This window comes from Amphiura filiformis, chromosome 20 (assembly GCF_039555335.1).
Source record: "Amphiura filiformis chromosome 20, Afil_fr2py, whole genome shotgun sequence".
Lineage (NCBI taxonomy): Eukaryota > Metazoa > Echinodermata > Ophiuroidea > Amphilepidida > Amphiuridae > Amphiura > Amphiura filiformis.
The window spans coordinates 41418424-41439664 of NC_092647.1; positions in this window are offsets into that span (position 1 = coordinate 41418424).

Below are 21241 nucleotides of genomic sequence, written 5' to 3' on the forward strand. Positions count from 1 at the left end.
TACTTTCATGTATGATCCATTTACCCTTGATCGATGCTTGGCGAAATCATTACTGGAAAAAACTATAACAAACCCATCCAAGAACAAACAAACGCTACCCAGAAGTAAGATTATGGAATTTCACTGATGCTCTGAACATGTATAGTAGCTTTGTTTTGGGATCTACAGTCAAACTGTTTTCTTGATCGTGTTGTGTAGAAAATGTCCTTTAAAAAATCGAAAAGGTCATCAAAATCGGTCGTTTTTTTGTTGAGTTTCATCTTTAGCAAATAAGGTAAGATTTTGGTGATTTTTTCGATGAAAAATAGATGCAAAATGTTCTTAAATAATGTACAATGTTCGGTTGAGTCCGTACATGAAACCTGTTTAATTTAATAGTTTATATGTGTATAATTGTAACTAGCTAACTTTCGTTTCAGTGCCAAAGACTGCCAACTCTGAGAAAAAAGTCATCAAAGTTAAGGAAAATTGGGCGAAATGGAAGAAAAAAGATGTAGGCCATCAATGACCGATGATCACGTCACCAGAGAAAATCCTATAGAGTGCTTGCACGGAAGGTCATTAGTTCAAATCATCTTTCAGACACGCTCCAGAAGACATGCAAATACATGGAGTACAATACAAATCACCTATTTAACATGAGGGTATTGATCAAAGTAAATCCTCATGAATAACAATGTCAATTAAATGTCGGTAAAGGGAGTGGACAAAGTGAATGCGTTCGTTGTGGTTCCTTCTTATCTCTTTCTTCCATGATTTAAATCACTAAACTAACAAATATAACTGTATATTTTAATTAGTCTAAATTAAAATGTATGTATGGTTGACACAACTCATTATATTGTATTATACATTGTTGAGATTAGTTTCAATAGTACTGGCAGCTTGAATGTAATATGCAAATCAGGCTCAATGTAGTATGCAAATCAGGCTCGATGAATATGCAAATCAGGCTTAATGTAATATGCAAATAAGGCTCAATGAAATCAGGCTTAATGTAATATGCAAGTCAGGCTCATTGTAATATACTAATCAGGCTCAATGTAATATGCAAATCAGGCTCAATGAAATACTAGTATGCAAATTTATGTAATTTGCAAATCAGGCTTAGATATCTTACTTATAATTCAGAGCCTTCTAAGATTATTTGTAATTTGACTGAATTTCTCTATACTAGTAAGCATCTCCCTTCTCCAAGATTTGATATCTTTAAAAAATAATGCAAAAGAAAAAATGAGAACTATTTGAGATTTGACTTTCTTGAGCTTAAACAAAATAAGAAGTAGCATTCTATGATTTGAATTTCTTAAATAAGATAAATAAAAGACCAAACTAACATTATTGTTACAATTCAGATCTTTATGTTGAAAATTATTTAAAGGGGGACTTGGTTTACATAAGTCAGCACATCGACTGCAATCATCAATTTGTGCAATGACCAGAAAGGTATTTGTTATTTAACACTCATTAATATACTAACATTTATAACTGCATGTGCTCACATGACATCATTTTTAACATCCATTGAAATAATAAAACTTATTGAACTGAAATATAATTCCAAATTATTCTTAATCATGTTTGTCATTTTTGTCTGAAGATATGTTGTGTGTGATTGTGTATGTGTTGCTTGTATGTCCATTACTAAAAGACCCTGAATACCGTATTGTTTGTAATAAATGCCCCGGGGGCGTTGCATTTTTCCAAAAGGGGGACGTTTATTGGAAGTGAATTGTCAGTGAAAAATGCTTAAAAATTGGGTTCAATTTCCGATGGTGCTCCTGTTAAAAGAAGGATTTACGACTATACATGATGGCGGCGCCCACGGAAAATGATATTTTCGTGGGAAATACAACAAAATTACACCTGTAAGTGCATGGAATTAGTGAAATTCTACCATAATTAGGCAATGAAATGGATGGGAGTTGAGTCATATTTTTTTTGTCCATGCAATTTAGTGATATTTTTTTTGTCCATGCAATTTAGTGATCGTGACTGACATGACTGATGCAAGTTTTAAGCTTACCTACACGATATGGCATGGAAATGTTTGCATACATGTCAATTTTTCACAGAAAAATTGGAGGGGGGCGTTTATTAGAGGGGGAGCGTTTATTACAAACAATACGTTATGTAAAACATACCCACTGTCTTAATCCATCAGTGTACACTACGCATGTATTTGTGTTATACTTGTTGTGACGATTTGTATTGTGTCGGATTCTTGAAAGTATTCTTGCGCAACTTTGAATGTGTACCATAGCATGACTTACTATTGGCGGCTGAGCCGTGTACCATGCCACTGTACTGCGTCATTTTTGACAAGATCATGCTCTGAATTTCTAAAAAATTGTGTTCAATAACAACTTGGTCAACAGGTTAAGATGGATACAACCAGAATCTGGTTGAAAAGTTTGACCCTTTTTTAACTCATAAGTCATTAACTCAGAATGTTGATGAAAGAGGGTGTCGGTCCACCCCAGGCACCCGCCAAAGGTTTTCGAATAGCGCGCGACACCCTTTGATTTATCAAAAAATTGGAATAATAAAAATTTAATTTTTTTGTGGTAATTTTGAAGTGTATTTATCTGTAATATTATATCTGTTGAAATAGTTTAAAACATGCCAGGAGATCTCTCCCATACCACTTTCAATGGCCAAAACCCACAAGCATCCGGGGCTCCGCCCCTTGGACCCTTGCAGCCCTTGGCCCCAACCAGGTACCCTAACGCGGGACACTGGACTCCATGCATACGACGTTATGCTCTATTTAGTTAGTGGTGCTTTAAGTTATTTAATTTTTTATTGTGGCACTTCAAAGAATCTATTTGAGAATGCCTGGTCTACCCACTGTCTATTAAGCACAAAATCTTCCGGATGACCCTCGTTAAGGTTCTTTTGCTTTGGGGTTACAGTGTATGGATGGACTGTCATTTGCTACCGTTTTCACAAAAGAAAACTGAATATTTATGTTATTATGACCCCTGGACAGTGTTTATAGATACACTATAACAAGTCCAAGTTCTGCCTGGATGGATGTGTGGAAGAGTGTATGTGTGTTAAGGTTCAGTTAACCCTAACTAACCCATGGTTTTTTGGGTATCGGAAGAGAAAGAAGAAATGAATAAGGAGAGAAGATGAACAAAGAAGTCACTTGGTACCCATAGGGTATCTTTGGGTATCGGAAGGGAAAGAAGAAATGAAAAAGGAGAGAAGATGAACAAAGAAGTCACTTGGTACCCCCAGGATTCGCACCTTGGACCCCTCACATGCCACGCAAAAGCTCACCAACCTGTAGCCACTGGGTTTTTGCAGGCCCGGCCAGCAATTTCCTGGGTATATAACTTAGCCCGATTGTGTTATCGCATCACATGGAATGCATACGTGTACAGGCACAGTGGTTTTAATAGTGAGCTTTAGTGAGAGTCGGTTCAGTTAGGGTTAACCTATTTCATACACAAGAAAAATCCTGTGAACTCTTACAGACGCTTTCAGAAATGTTATTATTACATGATATACTCAGAACCATAATTTCCTTATTTAAGAAGCATGGTCTGATTTTTCATGTATCGTTTTCTATCTTAGATTGAGGCCTACTATTAAAACAATATGTTTCCAAGTTTTGAGTGGTATTGCTTCAGTGGTTTTGAAATAACAAGCAAAAAAATGTATAACAACAATTATAGGTTAACAAATGTGTATCACTTGTTGAGAGTGAAATTGTACAAAATAATGCACGCGTACTGAGATGTTGATGCGTCTAATGCACGAGCCCCGAAGAGGGGTGTGCATTAGACGCATCAAAATCTCAGTACAAGTTCATTATTTTGTACAATGATTATTTGCTTGTCCACCACAACTTTTTCAGAATTGGGTCGGTCGGTCATAGCCAAGACATGACTGTATGCCTTTAATAAGCTTAATAAATAGCCCAAATAGTTGTGAATTGGGGTATTTCTCTACTGTATAATCACTTCATTCATGTTTTCAAACAGTTTAGAAGTGTGTAGAAACTGTTAAAAAACTTTTCAAGATATCAAATATGTTAGATGAAAAATTCATTTGTAGAATAAAACAAAAAAACTTTTTTCCAGATTTTCCAGATTAAGGTCATTCGGTGGAGGACAAGCAACAATCTATTTTATTTGGCCTTATCATCAGCAGACAAACTGCAAATCAATATATGCTCAATCTATTTGATCCCAGCATCATAGACCTCAATATAATGAAATTTACTGTCTTCTTGTGCTAAGCCATTTATATTATATGTCACTATTAGTATGAAACGATATTAAATTAGTTACTAATTAATGCTTCCATTTCAAAGAACCCCTTAAACAATATTTTTCAGATAATTGCAAGTAAAAACTCTTTTTTTTTTTTTTTAGGCCCCAGTTTATTCATCACTATTGAACAATATTTTAACTATTAGCATTATTTAAATTTAATTAATTATATTTTAATTTTATTAGTTATTATTCTGTTCCAGGAAGCATTAAACAGTAAAAAAATCAATTAGTTTTGTCAAGCAAAATTAGTAATTAGTAATTAACTTTTCATTTAGCCATCTTTTGAAGTTAATTTATCATTTAGCCATCTTTTGAAGTTGACTTATCATTTAGACATCTGTTGACTTATAATTTAGCAATCTTTTGAAGTTGATTTCTCATTTAGCCATCTGTTGAAGTTACCATATTATTTTGCCAGCTTTTGAAGTTAACTTATCATTTAGATATCATGTAAGGGGTGGGGTATGAATGTTTGGATAGTATTTATTGTGGGACATTAGAGCACATCAGACATATCGAATTGCATTCTGAATACGAAGAATGTCCTTCTGATGTCAAATAATTTTGACTTTTTTGAAATTCGCAATGTAATACACATTTTATGGCAAATGATTAAAATTGATATTTTGATATTTAACAGTACTCAAGTAAACTTTATAAATCTGATGATTTATACTTTAAGTGTATGTAGGTGGGATGAAAAGCCGACGATCAATTGAAAATTTTGACTTTTCATATTGAAGATATGGATTTTTTTCCCAAAACACCAAAAAAATTAGGTCTTTAATCGTCAACTTTTCCTCCCAGCTACATACAAGAATATATCATTATATCAAATACACAAAAAATTCAATAATTTTGATTTGTTGAAATTAGCAATGTAATACAAATTTTATGTCAAAAACTAGGTTTTTTGGGGTTAAAAATCCATATCTTCAATATGAAAAATTTTCAATTGATCGTCAGCTTTTCCTCCCAGCTACATACCCTTTAAGAATATGTCATTAGATTTATAAAATTTACTTCAAGGACTGTATTATATCAAAAATGTGAAAAATATCAAAGTTTAATCATTTGTCATAAAATTTGTATTATATCGTGAATTTCAAAAAATTATAATTATTTGATATCAGAAAGACATTCTTCGTATTCAGAATGCAATTCAATATGTCTGATGTGCTCTCATGTCCCACAAAAAATACTGTCGAAACGCTCAAAAAGCTCATTCCAGATCCCTTACAGTTAACTTATCATTTAGCCATCTGTTCAGAGTGATGAAAACCAACAGCAACATCATACAAATACAGTTTTTATCCTCACACAATACTGGACTGGAATAATATCCCTTATATTCTCCACATAACTAGCTCTGAAAGCTTCAAAGCATGGGATTTTCATCCAAATTCATCATACCTATCTTAATAAGATATTGCTTTTTGCAGCTTATTCATCAATCAATAACATATACATCATACAATATTAACGTTGAGTACAGTAATTTGTTAAATATATTAATAAGAAATAATTAAAGTAAATTGCAAGAATATGAACGAAATCATGTATTAACAATAATTTGTAATAATTAATACAATTTGAATACACAAGTAATGTAATATATAATATTACAGTTCATGATGTGAGGTAATATACAAGCAATAATAATATAATATGATTATATTAGAATACAGGCATACAATGGGTATTTTGTAGATGTAGATGTTGAAGTTGACTTAATATCATATAGCCATCATTTGAAGTTAATGTTATGTGTATGTAGGGCTGTATGTGTATGTTCCGTTTTGGTTAGGTTTTGCTTTTTTTGCAATATTTTCTCACACATGTGTGTGTAACTTTGTGTGATTGTTATCAATAATATGTCTCCCACAATTGGGGTTTACTTCCGGGTCACCAAAGGTAATCGGAGGTCACATGATGCTAATTTTGTATTTCATATGCATAAATGATTTCTTTTATACAACATCCGGATATATCCATGTGGGGTATACAATAGTATATATTTAAGGGGGTACTACACCCCTGGCCAAGTTTGTACCAATTTTTGAATTTTTCTCAAAAATTATAGCGCATTGGTGAGAAGTAAGATATGTAGGGGCAAGGACTACTATATAGGGGCAAGGACTACAACTACTGCACTGAAAATTCAGCAACTCAAGGCAAGTAGTTATTGATTTATTGATCAAATATTGGTTTTCCCTCATTTTTGACTGTAAGGCTAGCTTCAGACTCCGTATTGTACGTACAATATTGTATGTACAATACTTTTCGTGACGTCAAAAAGTATTACACGTGCAATAAATATACATGCCACGACGAGTTGAATCAGATTAAATAACGCGCTATAACCCTGACGGTTCATTGTTTGCTAAATCCAAGCGAGGTCACCAGAAAATCTATGCAAGAGAAATTTCTACTGCTGCTGATGAAAAATCCTAGAGTGCGTTTACAGGTTTTTTCTGCACTTTACCAGTAGCCCTAGTAATAAATTCATAAAACAATAAAAATCAAATAAAGATTTAGGGCAAATGTTTTTACTCACTGCTCATCTGATCCACTTTCCCAGGAAACTAAATACCGATACTCCTTAGTTTTTCCCTGACTTTCCAGACATAATTATGAGTAAACATCAAATTTAATGTTTACAAAACAATCAAATATATATAGGAAAGAAAAAAGCAAGGTACACCAACTTGATGTGGGGAAACAAGTAAAATGCAGACTAGACAGTATGCAGGGGGACAAAAACAGCAAATGTAGGCAGAAGAAGTAGGCAAAGTTCGATAGCCAAAATTTACCAGTTCCAAGGCCCACAGAAGTAGTGCTGAACCTGCAAAAACAACAAGGATCAATGGTAATACAAAACTGCACTAGAACAAGTGATGAAAATCACTGTGCATATAAACAGACACGCTATAACCAAACATCTAGAGTAGGCACAAAACAGGCAAAGTTCGATGGCCAAAAATTGCCAATTCCAGAGCCCACAAAAGTGTCAGGAAAACAGTACACTGGAAGTGATGAAAATCACTGTGTACATAGCAGTCAAACACTGAACAGACAAAAAATAACCGGACGTTTCGAGCAGATAAACTGCTCTTCTTCAGGGACAGACAACAAAATATAAAGCAAACAACAAAAACTACATGCTGTAGTTTAAAAACAAATTCAAGTCAAAAATTGAAGGCAAGTTCAAATTGAAATAAGTAGCAAAAAGACAGCAAACTCAGAGCAAAATAAGTTGTGTCTTCTCTCATTGAGAGCAAATTCACTACCTATATATACATTCTTTTGCATTTTGTACATAAATATTGATATCAATAATGTAGGCCTACAAACATTAAAAAAGGGGGCCTAAGAGTATGTCTATTTTTAATCATATACTAATTCCGCCATGCCCAAACATATCTTATTATGAAATCGTGTAATGGAAGAATTCGAAGGAGTCCTAAATGTTATCCTGGCCCCAGGACACTGATTAATGTAAATTCGACCCATAGTTATTTTATCTACTTTTGCCAGCATTCAACCTGTTCAATGTGATTTATGCCTATTTTTAATAAAATTCTGAAATCTGACGTATCAACGTTGTATCGCGTGCACAAATTATGATTCGAGACTATTTCATTTGACACGGTTGTATGGATTTCAGAAGATCGGTCCTATAATAGATATCGATTAGAGAATTACAGCAAGAGGCTTTGAGGATGCCGTAATCCTCTTGACCATCAACCAATCAGAGAGACATATTTCAGAAATATATTCGCAGGTTTGAAACTCTTTCAATTCTGAAATATATATTTCAAGTAATCTCGTTTCACACTTTGGCTTGCAATAAAGCCACGAAGGGGCGGTAATGTTAATATACGATTTCAGTCAAATATTGGTGCAAATATACGATTTCGGTCAACTATTTGGCTATCCTTTGCCCAAAATTATGAAATGTTTATCTTACTATAAATAGGCTAATGTTGTGTGTGTGTGTGTATGTATGTGGTTTATGTAAAAGGCTCCGTCAGTTTCGATCCAAATGTCGCTAAATTCATACGGGAGATCGAGGAATATACGGAAATTGCCTCGACTTTATTTGGTTGAAATCGGTCAAGAATTGGCTGCAAAAACAGTGAAAATATGGGTAAAAACGGGTTTTTGTTATGAAAATCAGTTACCAGCCTGCTGCAGCGTCACTGCAGCTGGCAGGCAGCGCGTCGGCCATGAGCGTAATCGCGACTACGCCAATCGCTGGCAGAACGGCATGAGAGCCACGCGACTTGTGAGCCAGACACCAGTGGACATGATAATACAGAAAGAAGGAAAAATAAATAAAAATTAAAGGACAAAAAGGTACATGGACGGGTCACGGGATTATGATAAAGATGAACACGTCCGCATATACGCTATGAGAGGGGACGATACGGGAAAAATATGTGTGTTGTATAAACAAAATGAAGCGGTAGACCTATACTAAAAAAAAAAATGAAATTAAAATGACAAAAGAGGTACGAGTAATTAGGCCAACAGGGCAGAAGCGAAACAAAGAAGGAAAGAAACTAATCAGGAAATGTAAGAAAAAAAGAAGCTATAATAATGATAACAGAATTATTAAATAAAAAAAACATGGAAGCGGGAAATCACAAGCAGCAAATAAAAAATGAAGCTAAAAGGAAATGTAACAAATAACAGATTTAGAAAAAAATGGGAACAGGTTTAAATAAATAAATAACATGGAAACGGAAAATCAAAATGTATCTTTTCGATGATTCTACCTGTCCAGTAATTCTTCCTGTTATAGTGAACGCTCCCATTTACTCATCTAGCGTGGTATCCCGCTAGTTAGTAACAACAACTCTTAGGAGGGTTTTCGAGTAATTTTAGCGAAATAATGAGGTTAAATAAAAGAAAACCCACTTACAATTTTGGACGCTTAACTGTGGTGTTCTAGGGGAATTAAAATATCACAATTAACATGTTTAATTCAAAATCGTTGTCCTACAAGCACATGTTCAGATTGTGTGAACATTACAAATACAAACAATAAGGTTGAAAAATAAATAGCCATTTAAAAATGATTTTAAAAGATCGTCCATTTTGTAGCTTTATGACACTGAATAGGCCAAATATCTGCCTCTGACGAAAAAAAATGTTTTCCATGCTGATTTGTTTTTGTAACAAGTACCGTATGTCATTTTAAAAAGATAGAAAAAAAGGCGGATATTACTTTTTAAAAACTCAACGCATTACTATTAATACGCCTATAATTAATGAATGAAACTGTATAGAAGGCGTTGCATCCGGTTCTGATGAGGGGGGAGGGGCACAAGCCGTTTTCGACAGTTTTCCTATAGGATTTTCTAATATTTCAGATCAATAGGGGGGGGCTTCCGTGCCCCTAACGCTACGGTTACTGCATTAACACGTTTATGGATGTATTGTGATGATCATAAGTAGGCCTATCATAACATGCCTCAACGATATCAATATGTAAAAAGGTGTTGCAAATTCATAACACAGCGTGTTATAATGTAACGAATGCTATGCCAAAACTTAAAAAATTAACAAAAATATCAGTATCAATAAAATCAGAACCAGAATAAATACAAAGGCCTACAAATAATACTTTTAAACTTTCTAAATCAATATATGACTAATCAATAAATAAATAAATAAATAAATAAATAAATAAATAAATAAATAAATAAATAAATAAATAAATAAATAAATAAATAGGGCTAAATATATAAATCTATAAATAAATAAATAAGATCTGAATGTGCCATTTATATTATTATTACAATTTTAATATTATTAATATTAGTATTAATACGACGTATTATTAACGTTAAAAGGTGCCCATTGATTATATAATAATTCAAGTACAGTTGAATCATGCAGATATTATGATACCTACCATTATGATTGAATACAAGAAGACATTAAAAGATGTTCATCATTCCGTGCACTCACTAAATTTAGAACTCTTAGAAATTTGGCAACTCCGTATCAATTAAGCAACCTATGATTGTAGCAAAATATATATTTTCCGGTACATACTATTTATTGCACGTGTAATACTTTTTGGCGTCACGAAAAGTATTGTACATACAATATTGTACGTATAATACGGAGTCTGAAGCGCGCTTAACTCCACAACTGTTGTCTGTGCTGAAATAAAATTTCCAGTGCAGTACTTGTAGTCCTTGCCCCTATAATATACATATCTTACTTGTCACCAATGCGCTATAATTTTTGAGAAAAATGCAAAAATAGGCACAGAATTGGGCAGGGGTGTAGTACCCCCTTAAAAAATAAAGGATAATGCTGCGCCCTCTATTTCTATTCTATTACCACAAAATAGTGAGATTTAAAGAGAAAATATCGCTTTTTTTGCCCAAGTATTTGAAGTTGTTTACCTCAAGCTGAATGCGTACGCATAACCATGACAGTGATCTCATTAGATTAGACCTTGACGACAATAGACTGACCATTTTGCCAAGAGACCTGTTCAAAGGAGTGCCAAGCCTTGAAACGCTGTGTCACATTGGAGAGGCCTTCACCCTGCAGCGGGTCTGCTAATGATGATGATTATAATTAGAATTTAACTCTATTTAATTATTTACTAATTAATTCTTCCATTTCAACTGTGCTATGCCCTAGTTTATTTGACACTGTTGTACAATATTTAATTTATTTACTAATTATCCCATTCAAGGACCTTTAAACAATATTAGGAGAAATTTTTAAATCTTAATTTTACTTTATATTTTTAACTTTTATCTACTGATTGACAGCCAAATGAATCTTGCGGTTATGAACTGCCCTATTTTAATTACTTATGCTACTTTGAATTAATTAGCTACGTTGATTATTGGGATTTTAGTTAATTAACTACAACAATTAACAAAGCATTTTATAGAATATCTTTCCATTGTGATTAGGTATTACTGTATAATATAGAACCTTATATTTGTAATGCAAAATCAATTAAGTGGATAGCTACAAACAAGTACAATCTACTAATTAGTTTCTCCCCTCACTTGTCACTTGGACTTCCTTAAGAAAAGTCAAACATCAGTGAACACGGACATGGTCTAGTGTCATCAGCTTGGTGCCAGGTTTTGTGTGTACTTCAACCAAGACCAGAAAAAGATTTGCTGGGGACAGGATACATTTATGGATTCTCGGCTCTTGTCTTCATTGGCATCTTATGAATGTTTTGCACATTCTTAAATTACAACACTATACGGCATAACATTTTCATAAGGTGATTTCTCTTGTTTTTTTCTTTGATCGAGTATATGCCTAGATATTTCGGTAGCTTGTTATAGAATTTGTATCAATCACCATCATCACCATCTATTGATGAACAGATAAAGAAGTTGTCTACTGCTGGAGATTCTTTATGCAAGACATACAACATCTTTATACTGAACACCTTTCATTGCTGCACTTTTATTCCCCATATTTTTGATATGTGTTGCCGTCAACTGGGTTGTTTCTACTGTTCTGCAAAAGTCGGGTAACCATTCAATCCCCGTGCATTTTGTGGTGAGACCGGAGGCAAACTTTTTTTGTGACCATCAAGCTGCTTACGGTTACATGCGCTGTATTGTAGGTCATTACAGTTTAACTCTCTTCACGCGGGTGTCGACTGCAGACGACATGTTTCAAAAAAAATTTTAAAAATTAAAAACATTTCAGAAATGTAAATTTTCATGACCATATTTGGAATCAGCTTGAAAAATGCGTTAAAATGAGTACAAACAAGCCTAGTATTGGTTCAGTAGTTCTTAAGATAGCTCTTGAAATTTTGAGCAAATATTTTAAAACTTCCAACTTTTTCTGTTGAAGCGCTTGGCTAGCATGCAGAGCATTAAGTGACTTGCAGTGTACCTGGTAATCAGTTACCTTGTACTGTTGTCTACTGAGAACATCACCCAGCATCACCCACTATTAAAGGTGGTTAATGGTAACATACCTCAAAAGGTGGTAGACGGTAATATTACTCCATCATCAACATCACTCTGATCTGTTTTTACTGGGACCATCACCCACTATTAATTACCTCACATCACCCCTCAGCGGCTCTTGCTCAGTAAAGAAGCACATAAATAGGTTATTTGTGTTGTTCATCAATACTAACTTGTTTGTTGGGTTACCTTTTAGACCCAACAAAAGAATCTGCAATGTAATAATTTAGTGCATAGATACCACGCTCTCAAGTATCCTCATACAATCTTAAACGCAAGAAACCTCAAAACGGGTCTTCTTATGCACATACCACTAGATAGATGGAAGGAGTACATACACTTTTAGTCTCAACTCGCACATGAGAACATGATTTGTTTGTAGCAAGTGCTGATTCATGCAATAAACGATTGTTTGAACTAGTCCGCAAAGATTGTAATATATCAAATGTCAACCAAGATGGAAAAGAAAAACGGTGTTGTTATTCAAACTTCTGTCACTCTAATCTTGTTTTCATTCATTTTCCAAATCCCGATGTTGCACTGCAGTACAGACGTACACATTTATCCTCTTTGGAATGTAACTCAAAACAGTTCTAAACCATGCCATCTCACAATGGACAGCATTGTTGGGCAGAATGTGACAACATTAACCAGTGATTTAAGTACAACTTGCAGTGTACATTTGGAAACATCTGGCGGAATAGGAACTATGATACAAATACCTCAACAAAAGCATCCTGATACATTCATGGTTGCCGAAAAACAAGAAGAACTGCCAAATTGCCAAAGTAGATATGTGGTTATTACAGCAGACAAACCCTGCTTCATTGTATTTTCGCACACAAAGCTCCAGTTATTGCTGCAAGGTAATGCTAGTATCTACATCAATTACATAACAATAGACCAGACTCTGCCTTTTTGTCATGAAGTGGAATTTGATAAAGAAGGAAAGAAAGAGGGACATGGGATACCTGATGCACCTTACTGTCAAGTGGAAGAATTCAATCAAACTGTTTCTTGTTTCCTATTTTCAAACCATATTTGCTCTTTCAATTTACCATCTAATTGTAATGCCACTCTTGGTAACAGATATGTTGAATTCAAATGTCCAGATAACAATTTTCAGTCAAGCCACAAAGCTGTAATAATTTATCCAGATAATATCAATGTATTAGACCTTTCAGAACAGACCATATTAGAGATATCAGAAAATGCCTTTATCTATTTAAAACACTTAGAGCAACTAGATGTTAGTTACAACAGATTATCCAATCTACATCCTCAAGCATTTACACATTTAAAAAGTCTCAGTAAATTGTACTTAAGTGGTAACCAGTTAAAAGCACTTGAAGCTCAAGTTTTTGATGATTTGGTTGGTCTAGCTGAACTATATCTTGATGATAATATTTTATCAGTTTTGCCAACTAGGTTGTTTAAAAATTTAAGACAACTTCAAATTTTGAAACTTTCTGCAAATCAGATACATACACTGAGTGAAAACATTTTTGATTATTTACATGATCTCATTAGATTAGAGCTTGACAACAATAAACTGACCATTATGCCGAGAGGCTTATTCAAAGGAGTGCCAAGTCTTGAAGTGCTGTACCTCAATGGAAATCAGATAAGTTCTGTAGATGGGGATTTGTTTAATGAGACCAGTAAGTTGGTTTATCTAGATCTACAAGACAAAGTCCTGACAACTTTGCCAAGAAGATTGTTCAAATGTTTGACAAGGCTTGAAACATTATTACTCCATAGAAATAAGATAAGTTCACTAGACGGGGATTTGTTTAATGAAACCAGTAAGCTGACGGTACTGATGCTCTCTTGGAACATACTGACCACTTTGCCAAGAGGGTTGTGCAAAAGTTTGACAAATCTTAAAAGGTTATCCTTCAGTACAAATCAGATAAGTTCCCTAGATGGGGATTTGCTTATTGAGACCAGTAAGCTGAATTTTCTCTCTTTGTCAAGAAACATGCTGATCACTTTGCCAAGAGGGTTGTTAAAAGGATTGACACACCTTGAACTGTTATACCTCTATGATAATCAGATAAGTTCATTAGATGGGGATTTGTTTAATGAGACCAGTAATCTGGTTTTAGTGCGTCTGGATGGTAACAAGTTGCAATCTATACCAAAGCAATTGTTTCATGGTCTGCATTACCTGACTTACCTATTCCTTTATAGTAATGAACTGACATCATTAGACAGTACATTATTTTATGATTTACCCAGATTACAGGTGTTAGAGTTGACAACAAACGAGTTCTTAGAATTGAGCTCTGATTTATTTTGGAAACTGGAAAGTTTGATATATCTTGAATTGGGCTATAACCGTTTAACTGATTTGAATCCCAGAATATTTGCAGGATTGAGAAATTTGCAACTCCTGTTTTTGTATTTCAATCAGCTTCGTGCATTAGATGTGCACCTGTTTCAAGACACTACAAATCTCCGTTTCCTGGAATTATCTGGCAACCAGTTGACAAACATTCCGAATATTAATAGCTTAACTGAACTTGCTTTCCTCGGATTACGAGAAAACAGATTGACCCTGATAGACAAGTATACTTTTATTGGGCTCCCAAAACAGGTAGAAATGTTTGTAAACCAAACAGAAATCTGTGAATGTTATGTACCAAGTGGCATTAATTGTAGTGCTATTGATGTAAGATCCCCGTATCTGACATGTGATAGATTATTGTCAGACAGAGTGTTGATGGTAATGATGTGGCTCATTGGTTTGAATGCTTTAGGTGGAAATATTTTTGTTTTGAGTCGAAAGAAATCAAAAAATGAAAAGAACAAAGTTCAACCATTCCTGCTTAACAATCTGGCAATATCAGATTTACTCATGGGCATCTATATGCTAATTATTGCATCTGCTGATATTTACTTTGGTGAATATTTTCCGATGCAAGCTGAAACCTGGAGATCGGGTATTACCTGCAGAATAACTGGAGCTATATCAATAATATCAAGTGAAGCTTCTGTTTTCTTTGTGACATTGATAAGCATTGACAGATTCATGAACATCAGATTTCCTTTCTCCAGTATCAAGTTAAGAAAGAAATCAGCAGCTGTAATAGTTATGTTACTTTGGTTGATTTCCTTTGCATTGGGAACTGTTCCCTCCATTTTAGCTGGAAAAAATTATAAATTCTATGATAATTCTCATGTGTGCATTGGCCTCCCCCTGGCCCAAATTGAAAATTTTTCAAAGAATGTAACTATAGAAACCGTTGAGACGGACAATTACGGGTATGCAAAGCACAGAGTCACCTCTCAATCACTGGGCCATGTTCCTGGCTTATATTATGCCGTAGCAGTGTTCCTTGGTCTTAACGGAATATGCTACTTCATCATACTGCTGTGCTATGTCGAGATTGTGCGTTTTGTTTTTGAGTCATCGAAAAGTGCAGGCTTAAATAAGGATATGAAAGAACAGATCAGAATGACTGTCAAAGTTGCTGGCATTGTTCTTACGGACTTCTTTTGTTGGGCACCGGTTATTCTACTGGGTATTTTTGTGCAAGCTGGAGTATTGACTTTACCTCCTTCAGTGTTTGCATGGTCTGTTACAGTTATTTTACCCATAAATTCTGCAATCAACCCATATCTGTACACTATCGCAGGCATCATCAGCAGTCGTCGTAAACAAGCACAAAAATCTGCAACTCAACAATCCAATCAGCAACAGGCATCCCGTACCCAAGGTACAGAACTACAAAGTATGTCTAGTTCTCAACATGTGGATATGAATCACAGTCAACATCATTCAGAGGATTTGTTGCCTTCTAAATCTGATAAAGCAGAGTCAAATGAGGCAAGATTGTAAAGAATTTCAATAAAGCATCCCTTATTAACTTGAAGCACTGGGAGAAGAGAGAAGTGATGAAAGAAAGAGAATAGGAAATAGAGGGAGAAAGATATACAAAGTTAGCATGGTCTGAACTGTGGAAAGCTTGAAAACTGGAGTGACAAAAGTCCACTTTCCTCACTGTGTTGCTCAATTTAGCATTGGAGAGGTGTTACAGACCCTGTTGGCAAAACTTCCTGGGGTTTCCCAAATTCACATAGACAGGAAAGTCTGTTTGTCCTGTTTTAGAAAGTACCACTCTGTCCCTAAGCCTCAGGCTTTGGTAGGCTTATCCCTCTTGAAGGGTTTTCTTCCCTGATCTCTACTTTTGGACCTGAGCTTTGACATGCTACCCATGAACTTGACCAAACATTCTGTTAAGGCAATCCTTGAAAAATCACTGCCCGGCAGTCTGATACGAATTTGTACTTGAAGCAAAGCCCACACAGTCATCCCAGAAGAAAATTCTGCTCTGCAAACTCCTGAAACGAATCCTATTACACTCACACATGCAAGACAATCCTTGACTGACTCTGATGAGAGTGATTACAGTAGTTTGGTATCCAATGTTGAATACTGCCCCGATTGCTTAAGATTAAGAGTAGCCATGGAAGTACTATCCAATGTAATGAGAGAGTGCCCTGGTTGCTTGAATTAATATGTTGTAATACTCCCTGATCAAAATTAGCTGCACTACATTGCTGTATTTGTATTTGATTGTGAGACTGCCAAGTGCCAACACCATTAATTTTGACTTTTTATGTATATCTTGATGTACCTTATGTAATGTTGATGTACTATATAATTGAATACCTGAGTGGAAGAAGGGCCCAACTCCATCAACTGTTTTTGAGATATTAAGAAAAAACTTAATATTTAGAAAAGTTTTATAGACAAAATGTTTTCATCTTCAGGGGACCTTTAATACATGAACATACAATATTACATACATTCAAAATTATATATTATAACGCCGGTCGTGCGGGGCTCACAACTGGGTTACGGGAATTAATTGCAAAGTACAATTAATCAGACAAAAATACACGCAAGTATTTTACGTTAATACCCACAGCTCCTTTTAATTTTGCTTATAATAACTGTTTTTGTATAATGCTTGTTCTCTAATATAATGTAGTTTTATGATCTCATATGTGCATGTAATTTCCAGAAATGGATTAATAAAGTTTAACTTGACTTGACTTGACTTGTAACTCTTAAGTTTCGGCACGCAGGCCTATGCAGTACGTTTTCTCTAAGTATTACTGATATTCACCTGAATATCATGAATCGGTAAGGCTATCGAGAGCTACTCTCTCGGTTGAGACCAACGGTCTGAATGACTTTCCCTGGGTTTGGGACCTCTATTTATGTGTTTTTGGAGTCGGCCACGTCAGCAGAAATATTGGTTACGAAACCATTACTCAGCAGAAATTAGGGTTATGAAATTTGATGGCGTAGCTGATAAATTAAATCGTTCAAAACAATTTAATACATCTTCATAATTAATATTCACATGTCCTTTAGTGAAAGGGAGAACTTGTTTACCAAATCGTGAATATTCGTCCTTCACAACAAGTTATATAAACTCATGAATAAGCCGATTCCTGATATCACAAGTGGATAATCTTATTAACTGCAATCATCATTAGTAAGCTCAACACCCATAAACAATAGTCTTTGTTGTCCCCTTATTACGGAACACGGAAACTCTGGTAGAAATATGCAGCTATTGTTAGGTGTTTTTAACCACAAAAAGGGCAGAAATGTGAACATCTATTTCCGTGAGAAAATACATGATCTAAATGAAAATAACTTGGGACTGGAGAATTGGTTGGCCTAAATTTATATTAATAATTAGTGATAAAATTTATCGGACTGGCCGTGAACTTCCCGTTACAATATGATGTTTCCATGGCAACGGTACAGGTCTTAATATGAGCTGGAGTTGGGCCCTTCTTCCACTAATATACTGCAAGTGCCAGTTCCGTAAGCAGATGTGTTATAAATAGCTACAGAAATGTGATAATTATCGATTAATTGCACAAGTAGAATTCATGTAATATGTTAGCAAGAAAGTTTATTGCAGTTGAAAAGCAGATTTCATGGCTGAACATAATTCCTCTTTATAACCCAATATTTGTGGAAGAAGGGCCCAACTCCATGGAGTTGGGCCTTTCTTCCATGAAAACCACGATTAAGTGTACGTGGAAGACTATTTAAAGAGTGAATTTTGGCTCATCTTTCACACACAAGGAAGAACAGTCTGCTGGCAATAAAATGCTGGGTCTAATTCATTTTTGTAAAAAAAATGGAGTTGGGCCCTTCTTCCACTCAGGTATTCAATTATTCTAAATGTGTGACTTTGGTAATTATTATATCTGGGCGATTGAGACTTTGATGTCATGTTGTGAACTCCCATGAACTTTACTCTATGATTCTGGATGTGCTCTGGGTAAGAAAGAGACGTGGGTAAGAAAGATACTTCAAAATTGCCAGTATACACTTCTACTTCTGCTCTGGTTGTGTTAAGTCTGCAAGTCTGTCAAGAATCTAATTTGTGATGCGATCAAGCAAAATCAGTCGGAACTCGGAAATATTAAATTTTCAGTTTCTTATAAGATAGTAAGAGGCATTTACAAAGCTGCATTTTGCAGAACATCCCATTGAAATTGAACAACCTGTTCCAAAGATATGAGCAATTACAGAGTTTCCAAAATAATAGGAAACAAAAGGAAATATATCCTTTGCTTGGCTATATCTCAATATCGATATTTTCGAGTTCCGACTGATTTTGCTTGATTGCATCACATATGATGGTTCACTCGAGATTTGCAGTAATGACAAATGCAGCCAAGATGAAAAAGTGACATATAACTGGCATGAATAAAAATTAGGTGATATATCAGAGTTGCAGATGTCTTTTAGGTGCATTTAATGGACATGAAAATATATAAAAATTGTAACATACTTGCACCATCATAAATCATGTGATATATTTGCAGTTGTAGATGTCATTTAGGTGCATTTGGACATGAAAATATATAAAATTGTAATATACTTGCACCATCACAAATCATGTGATCTATTTGCAGTTGTACATGTCTTTTAGGTGCATTTAATGGACATGAAAATATATAAAAATTGTAATATACTTGCACCAACATAAATCATGTGATACACTTTGTAGATGTCTTTTAGGTGCATTTAATGGACATGAAAATATATAAAAATTGTAATATACTTGCACCATCATTAATCATGTGATATATTTGCAGTTGCAGATGTCATTTAGGTGCATTTGGACATGAAAATATATAAAATTGTAATATACTTGCACCATCCCAAATCATGTGATATACCGTATTGTTTGTAATAAACGCCGGGGGCGTTGCATTTTTCCAAAAGGGGGGCGTTTATTGGAAGTGAATTGTCAATGAAAAAAGCTTAAAAATCGGGTTCAATTTCCCGATGGTGCTCCTATTAAAAGGAGGGATTTACGACTATACATGATGGCGGCGCCCACGGAAAATGATATTTTCGTGGGAAATACAACAAAATTACACCTGTAAGTGCATTGAATTAGTGAAATTCTAGCATAATTAGGCAATGAAATGGATGGGAGTTGAGTCATGATAGGTTTTGTCCATTCAACTTAGCGATCGTGACTGATATGACTGATGCAAGTTTTAAGCTTACCTACACGATATGGCATGGAAATGTTTGCATTTTTGTCAATTTATCACAGAAAAATTGGAGGGGGGCGTTTATTAGAGGGGGAGCGTTTATTACAAACAATACGGTATTTGCAGTTGTAGATGTCTTTTAGGTGCATTTAATGGAGCACGGTGGCCTAGCGGAACGGGCACTGACTCATAATCGGAAGGTTGCGGGTTCGAACCCCGGCGACGCCATCATGTTGTGCCCTTGAGTAAGGCACTTTATCTCGATTACTCCTCTTCACCCAGGTGTTTAAATGGATACCAGCATTCTTAAATGCTGGGAAGGTAACAGACTCGCTGTAGATGAGGTGTAGCGATCCCCCTATAGCAACATTACATGGAGTAGTCTGGCCCAATCGCCAATGAAAGAGAGATGGGCACTCCAATCACTGTTTATACAGTATCGTCTCCTTTACCTTACTTACCTTAATGGACATGAAAATATATAAAAATTGTAATATACTTACGGTACACCAACATAAATCATGTGATATACTTTGTAGATGTCTTTTAGGAGCATTTAATGGACATGAAAATATATAAAAATTGTAATATGCTTGCACCATCATAAATCATGTGATATATTTGCAGTTGTAGATGTCTTTTAGGTGCATTTAATGGACATGAAAATACATAAAAATTGTAATATACTTGCACCATCACAAATCATGTGATATATTTGCAGTTGTAGATGTCTTTTAGGTACATTTAATGGACATGAAAATATATAAAATTGTAATATACTTGCACCATCATAAATCATGTGATATACATTGTAGATGTCTTTTAGGTGCATTTAATGGACATGAAAATGTATACAAATTGTAATACACTTGCACCAACTTAAATCATGTGATATATTTGCAGTTGTAGATGTCATTTAGATGCATTTGGACATGAAAATATATAAAACAAGAGCTATATAGAAAGTCATGCGAGACATGACACAAACCACTCTGATGGCCATCTCTTCAGCAGCTCCAGTTTTGAGTCATCAAATAGCTACAGTAGCCTGTCATCAATAAATGATGAAGGTGAACTGCTGCTGGGACCACCCAACGCAACATCATCACCAATTGACAAACGCTCTCACAAACCAAAGACAAAAAACTTTATCAAAAAAGCTAAAACTGACAACCTGAGAATTTTGGTTATTAATTTCCAAAGTGTAAGAGCTAAAAGAGGTAGTTTGCATACTTGTGTGGACTCATACAGACCCCAAGTAATTATTGGTACAGAATCATGGCTCAACGAATCCATCTCCAACAACGAGGTTTTCCCCACGGATTTTACTGCTTATCGTAAGGATAGGAAAGGTGGATCCCTTAGAGGAGGGGTGTTCGTCGCACTGCTTGAAATGACATCATTGGCACCCACCAAATCGAG